Below are 7,639 nucleotides of genomic sequence, written 5' to 3'. Positions count from 1 at the left end.
CCGCTCCCCTCGCAGCCCTCAGCGGGTGTTTGCCGGCTCGGGTCGCTGTGCACAGCCCGGCTCGCTCGGGGCTGTCCCTGGGCGAGCGGGCTCCGGGCCGGCAGCGCCGCGGTCACGGCGGGTTAAAAACCTCCTGCAGGGTCTCTTCTGCCCCCCTTCACCTTTCCGGCTGTATGTTGTGCTCTTCTTCCCTCACTTGTCACCACAACCTCCTTATTCAATATGGGTAAAACAGAAATGTGAGTGTAAAACATTGCATCGTACATAGTTGAGCTGTAAAGCACTCTTGGGCACGCATTTTTCCAGCTCTAAACCTAATATGAGAAAAGTTCTCATGTTGTCGTGAATCTAAAGAGGGAATGCAAAATCTCTCTTATACCACATTTCTCTAATTTCTGAGACCTTTGTCATCGTTTGCTGTCAGTGCTTTGAAATGAGAGATCACAGTGGTATGTGCTGTGCCTATTCATAGACAAGCTCTTCCTAAAGAAGATAAATTCCAAGTAAAAGTAGAGGGGAAGTAAAAGAAAGAGAAAACAGCTTGTGCAAGGTCATGCAGAGGTCACTGGAAAAAAAAAAAAAAAAAAGGTGGTTAAAAAAAAGAGTGACAATTCCAGTGTTTTCCACCTTGATCCCAACATCACTGGCAGTGATGACACAGCAGCATGAATAGATGTCAGTGCTGTAGTGTCATCATCTATGTCTGGTGTCTCGGGCTTGAAGGTTTCTCTGACATAACTCAAATGATTTTGCAGAAATAGAAATTTTAGGGAAGAGCTCCTTGGACTGTGCATGTGCTGGCAGTTGTGAAAAGAAAAGTGATGCTCATGGTTTTGTGTATCTCTGCATTTTTAATCTTATGGACAGAAAATTGAAGAGAATTTAGAGAGTGATAACCAAAAGCAGTGTAGAAGCATGAAATTTATAAAGAAGCTTTCAGTCAAGGCAGATTTGTTTCAAGAACCCTTAATGAAACCTAAAGCTGTGTTATGGTAGTCCAGACAATAAATAAGAGAGAACAACAAAGTAAGATTCCACAAATCCCAAGTACAAAGCTTGTTTAGGGAAAATCACAGAATATGCACTTGGAGATATCTCCATCCCTTGGTTTTTGACTTGAACCTGAGCAAAAAAAAAAGGGGAATGAAAATAATTTTATCTCAAACACCCCACCTAAAATGCAGAATGCCAACATTCTGCAGTTTGTCTCTTGTTTACTGATCTCCCTGTTTCCATGTCCCATTTCTCTCCTCTGCATGCAGACATATATAGAAATAAAATTAATTAGAGAATTTGTATTAATCCTTAGCTGCAAAGTTTTCTTGACTTTTTGAGAGTTAAAGGCTGATTTACTCCTCCACAAACATATAAATAATGTTCACTCTCTAGTCCCCTGTCTCTTCATTAAATTTTACTTTGTCAGTTCTTTTTAAAATTAGTCTTAGCAACTCACCAATGCATTTTCCCACCATGGTGTAAGTACGACTGACCTTCAGTAGGAGTGGTGTCTGCTGAAAGGCTGTGGAGGCAAGCCTAGAGTCAAAACCAGGGTCAAATCCTAAGTAACTGGCTGTTCTGTTAATGCATAATCAGATTCTCTAGCTCCAGTGATTTTGTCAGTACACCATGCTCACTATATAATGTTTTAAATCCATCCCCAAATGCTTCATTCACACTATTCAACATTCCAAGTACCATTCCTCCCACCCATCTGTCTGGCACATGAATTGCCAAACACCTTTCCTCAGTTGGGTCTTGGTGAAGTTGATGCAAAAAGAGATGCAAGGTGGCTCTCGCTGAAGTCCTGCACAGCCCCAGGACCACTGTGCTGGAGGAGTGGAATCCCCAGAGCTCCCCTTGGAGTCCAGCAGCAGCACCAGGTTTGGTTCACTGCAACCAGTGCTGCTGTCTCCCTGGCAGATCTGCAGATCTTCAGGCTACGTGAAATTCTTTCACCACAAGGTAATGCGTGTCCTTTTCTAACTTTGAAAAATGCGTTTATGTAACCTTTTTTTTATTGTGTATTTGATGTGTTTTATTCTCATACTTTTTAGCTTCCTTTTTTTCTTTTTGTAGTACTCTGAAATTAAATTAAAAATAAAGTAGCATTATTCATCCAGCAGATAGTCAGTGGGCCACCAATACCAGTTGCTTTTATTAACAGCCCTTGTTCAAGTAATGAGTGGCCCAGTTACTCCTGGCCATAGGTCCAGTGGCTCAGCAATTGGTTCAAGTTAATCAAAAACAGCACATTGAGCCAATCCTTAAATCGTCCCTTCTTTATTGCCAGCTTCATATGGATCATGAAATGGAATAAGACAAAACTGATCTTATGCTGTTGGTTAAGTTCTGCCACTGGGCACTAAAGAGAAGGTTGATAGATCAGCTTTGGAAGATGCTGTGTGACTAACCTGGAAATATAGGCATTGTCTGGCAGAGGGAGGGTCTACAATTTTGACTTCATATTGATTTTGATTGCCAGTACAAGTACTATTTAAGCAAGAAACTATTCCTCTAGGGCCCTCAACTTAACAGAGTTATTGTAGCCTCCTTATCCTGTTAAAATGAAGAGAATCAGATTGCTCTAGGTTGAACAGCTGCTTGAAGTCAATCTGTGTCCACTGTTAAGGGAAACAACGTTAGTGAAGGGAAGCAGAAGGCAGCAAATCAAAATGATATCCTCAAAGCATTTTCTGCAGATGTCTCGAGAGTTCATGGGCTATTATGAAGCATAGAAGACATCTGATCACATTTTTATAATCTCATCAGTGTATATAGAAAAGTCTTCTCCTGCTTACCTTGTCAAGAGCCGTGGAAAGGCTTATATATTTCTTTATATGCTTATTTATCTTATTGCTGGGGAACATACTGATTCTCAACTATCCAAATCAGCTTGATGTGTCACTAAGTCACCAAGTTCTTTCACTGCAACATCTGACTCCCTCCTGCTTATTTATAGCTCTTCATTGAATCACTTTGTGAAGCAGGAGGCTTGGGGATATTTTTATACTGTGTTATGGGGCGTGTTGTCTTTCATCTGCAAGTGCTGTGAAATCACCCTTTCCTGCTCAGGAGTACTATTGTACTTTTGCTCAGTGTTAACGACGCCTCAGTGTGGTTTGTGGGAACACTTTACTTCTCCCCTGGAAGGAGCATACTAAATTCGCTGATTCTGCAGGCACTACTGCAGCTTCCAAAATCCAGGCATGTTGAATTTTTTCTGGTGCCCTGCTCCCACAGGTTAACATGGACTGCCCAACCAGGTTTACTGGGTGCTGTGGAATCCCAATTACACCAAAAACATACTGCAGAAACTAATTGTGATGAACCAACATAGCAGGTTTTATTTACAATGATTTGTCATCTTGACCTAGTTTGATGTGGACATTTATTTCCTAAAAATTAATTAAAGCAGAAAAATATTCTGGCTTTATTTTGCCCAGAGGACAGCATATTGTACACTGTTGTGACATTTGACAGTATTTCTTAAACCAAGATTTTTGTTTAAATTGCCAACATACTGGACAATTTATTTAATTTACATGATCATGTTTCTGAAGACAGGTAAGCCATGCTGCTATCCATGAGGAGTGTTTTTGCTGTCTGCCTCTCATTACCTGTTTTGACAGAGGTCTGTATGAAATGTCTCCATTTATCTGCATAACAAGTCAGGTCTATTTTTTTTCTTCAGTCTTCCCTTCCACTTCTAGACCACCCTAGACCTGTATGTGATGTCCAGTCTCTTTCATCTCTGCCAGGGATACAAGCAGTTCCTTTGGAGAATGACCTGGTGTTGCATGCCAGTGCTCACTAACACTATTTGCTGTAGTCTGAGGGCAAATTTTCTACTACCTAAATTCTGCATAAACAAAAGTGGTCATTAATAGCTGTACCACGAGATTAAAATGTCAGACCCACTTCATGCTATTCCAATTGTTGGGTCACACCCACAAAATAAAAAAAGCTGTGTCCTTTACAAAGCAAAATTGTTCTCCCTCCCCAGCCTGAATTCTGAAGAGTTCTAATGTGTTGTATACTTCCTAAAGGAACAGAGGAATTGAATCCATTTGTACTGGAGGTCACTCCTTTGGTGGTTACATCCAGTGCCTCCTTCACAAACTCTGATAAAGGAGCCTAAGTGGTAATGCCCTGATTTCAGGGCTGGCCTGGGATGCCTCCAGGTGTTCTGTTACATTTTCCCTGGAGAGAGCAAGCTGTGCTCAAGTACTTGGTGCAGCAGGAGCTGCCAGGAACCTGCCACAGTTAGTGAAAAGCATCAGGTGATGATGCCCCAATAAAGGCATGAGACTGTGTGCAGTACACAGGATCTGCAAGATCCTGCCAGATGACTCTCTGCCTTGTGTCTCCCTTCAGCAGGACATAAACTTCTGGATCAGGCAGTTGCAGCCTTCCTGGCCTAGGACTCTACAGCAATTTCCTTGGCAACAGCCTGGAGAGGACACTGGATGATGGTGGCTACTTGGCTAAGGATGTTGGAGAACAGGCTTTTTCTGCAGGGGGTAGGTAGGAGAGGCTTGTTTGCTTGGGGTGTGAGGATAGACACTAACTGGAGTTGAAGGGTTGCTTGCAGAAGGAGGAGCATTTGGCCACAGCTCATGAGAAAAGCGTGAGAAACCACTGAGGTGAATTGAGAAACTGGAGGGAGATAAGAAATCAAGCTTAAAGAACATGAAGTCCCTGTTGTTGTACTGGGATTTAGTCCCACAAGAGCTTACAGTTTAGTTATAAGCAGTTCAGCGTGCTGAAAATTCAAAAATGTGGATCTGACATTTCAGTACTCCTGCCGTGCCTTGAGTATTGCAAGAATGATGAGGTTCTTCAGCCTGGTGAAAATTAGGGGGACCTTATTGCTACAACTACCTGAAAATAGATTGTAGCAAGGTGGGGTTTGGTCTCTACTGCTAAGTAACAGGACAAGAGGAAATGGCCTCAGGTTGCTCCAAGGGAGGTTTAAATTGGAGGCTGGGAATAATTTCTTCACTTAGAGGGTGTTCAAGCATTGGAACAGATTGGCAGGACAGTGGTGGAGTAACCATCCCTGGAGGGGTTTAAAGGACACGTAGCTGTGGCACCTGGGGACAGAATTTAGGGGTGGGCTTGGCAGTGCTGGGTAAATGGTTGGGCTGGATGATCATGATTATATGACTCTATAAAGATCCAAAGTCAAGCTGAGTTTAGAGCATATTTCTTGCCATCGTCTCACACAAAGACTAAGTTAAAACAGCCAAATGACGCAGCTTTTCTCTCACAGTGAGCAAGGCATCTGGTGTTTTAATGAGAGCTGTGCTACCCCAGAAATGTCTCGTCTCCTCTCCAGTGCATTGGCTCTATTGCCAGCCCTGCAGCAGAGACATGGAATTGAAATGGTGCTGGCAATGAGGCTGGAGTGGGTGGTGTGTTCTGAGAGAGGGAAGTTCCCAGCCATCCTGTGGTGATCAGTTCATGCTATCCACAGGGAGAAGAATGCTTTGCTCCCTTTCTCCACAGGTGGTGGCAGCACCATCTCCAAAGTATTTTGTTATTAAATGAAAAATAATGACCTATTTTGTCACAGTGGGAAGTTGGGGTTTTTTTTCCCCTTTTTGTCTCTATGTAAGCCTGTATGTCCATTGCAAAGGGACAGTGAGCTGGTTTTGTGCCTGATGTGGTGCCCTGTGGGATCAGTGTCTGTGTCTGGAAGGAGGAGCACTGGGGCCAGTTGAAGCAGAGCTATTGATATTAGGTGTGTGTTGTGCATTTATTTCCTCTCCAGGGTTTTCATGTCAGTACTTGAAAACCGTGTTTTGCTGGAGGGATGCCATCTGCAACTCCCAAAAGAGCAGCTAATGAACGTGCCAGTTCCTTCCTGAAGTGGTGCAAGAGAGCCTGTCCCACCTGGGTAAACACAGCCTGGGCTCCTCCCAAGCCCAGGCCACTGCTGGCTGCAGCTCTGACTGTGGAAAACGCTTGGACAGCAAAGGCACCTGGCACGGGTGACTTTGGGGGAACGTGTTGGTTTCCACATTTTATGTGCTTTATTTTTCCAAGGCTAACACACCCTCACAACTCACACAAGTTACATATTTGTCAGTGTGAAAAAGCAATAAATTTCTCCTTCTAACTTACCTGCAGCAAGAATAGTAAAGCTTTGACGTAAGGTGTGAAATCATAGTGGAGTGCTTTTATTGACACTCACCCTAGAGCTAAATTACATTTTTCCAGGACTTCAAATAGAGCAATTTTAATCTTGTTCTGATTTGATAGTGCAGTCTGTTTTCAGTTCCTTGAAATGGGTTTTTCCAGCCTTGTTCTTTGTTTTTCCAACCCTTCTCTCTGCTTAGCCAACAGATTGAACTTAGCACTAGTAGAGAGCTTGTCCTGAAAAAGCAGAAGAGAGCAGGAAATCCAGTCCTTCACTGAAAATAGCAACTCACTCATGTTTTAAGAAATCAGATAATTGTATCCTTGCAAGGGGTGACCTACAGGTGAATTTGCTTAGTTCAGGTTCCTTGTGGGCAAGGAACCACAGGGGAGAGCTCCATTAGAAGCAGAGGATATTTACTCAAGAACTACTTAAATGCCTTTCTAGACATACCATTTTTCTATTAAAAATTCAAGCTTTTCTTAAAAACAAAGGGAAAAATCCAAGTAGCCTTTAAATGCCAGCTTTCTTGTTGCTATGGTTACTAAAGCATTCTTTGTATGGTTCCCCCAATATATCATATACTTTTTTTTTTTTAAAGCCTTGAAAAAATAGTTCAACATTACCTTGTTATGTCAACATGGACAGTATTTTTTTTTTTAATGCTGGTGTGTTCTAAAGGTTACCTCTTGTGTCAACCCCATTAAAAAAATCAGTTTCAGAAATGCCCACTCTCTCATCTTCTGTGTTCCAAAGTCCATCCTGGCCCACACTCTCTGAAGGTGCTGGATACTCTTGATTCCTTAATGGAATGCTTCCCATGGAGTCCTGATTAATTTCCTGCGCAGCACAAGCATGAGAGTTTCCCATCCCAGTCCTATCTAAAAAGTCAGACGTCAGGCTGAGAATAGAGCTGTGCTTTGTTCCCCTGTGCTGCTCAGTCATCCAATGTGTTTTTCTGGTTGAAGTGTTTTTAAGGGCCATTGAGGGATTCTGTGGCCATATTATGTAAAAGAGCTTTAAAGAGCAATCTGTTTCTCTCACTTGAAGTTCCCCCAACCCACACACACAGGTGCTGATTTTCTGGCCATAGTGGTTCTCCCTTCAGAAAGGGGGATAGGGAAGTTAAAACACCGGCAGCATTTTAAAGCTGTCTGGGAGAGTTCTTAACCTCTATCAATCCCCTCTCATCATTATGTCATGGATGTTCCTTTTGTTTCTCCTGCTAGAGCAGAGGTGTTACTGCATGTTTGGGGACAAGGTGAGAGGTGGAGTCTCTGGGCACTGAATGCTAGAGGCAAGTGCTGGTCTGATGGTGCCCTTAGCAAGAGTGTGTGTGTTGGCTCTATGCCTGGCCCTATTTTTGCTGTGCTTGGTGTGTTATGAATGGTGCACCTGCAGTTTCAGTAGGATCCAGTGGTGGTCTCTTTCCAGCCCTGTGTGATGTGCAGAGTTGCCAGACTTGCCACAGACTTTGAAGAAGGTGCTATCTTCCTG

The 7,639-nt window shown here is 43.0% G+C and overlaps 1 long non-coding RNA gene across 1 annotated transcript; it reads left to right on the top strand.

Moving 5' to 3' along the window:
* Nucleotides 1-584: 584 nt before the first annotated feature.
* On the top strand, nt 585-5,975 carry LOC135278445 (uncharacterized). Its single transcript, XR_010345966.1, has 3 exons — nt 585-1,962; nt 4,375-4,520; nt 5,774-5,975. It is a non-coding gene; the product is annotated as an uncharacterized LOC135278445 (long non-coding RNA).
* The last annotated feature ends 1,664 nt before the right edge of the window (nt 5,976-7,639 follow it).

This window comes from Passer domesticus, chromosome 11, assembly GCF_036417665.1.
Source record: "Passer domesticus isolate bPasDom1 chromosome 11, bPasDom1.hap1, whole genome shotgun sequence".
NCBI lineage: Eukaryota > Metazoa > Chordata > Aves > Passeriformes > Passeridae > Passer > Passer domesticus.
Note: the sequence above shows the minus strand (reverse complement) of the source record. Positions and strands in the feature narration are given on the sequence as shown.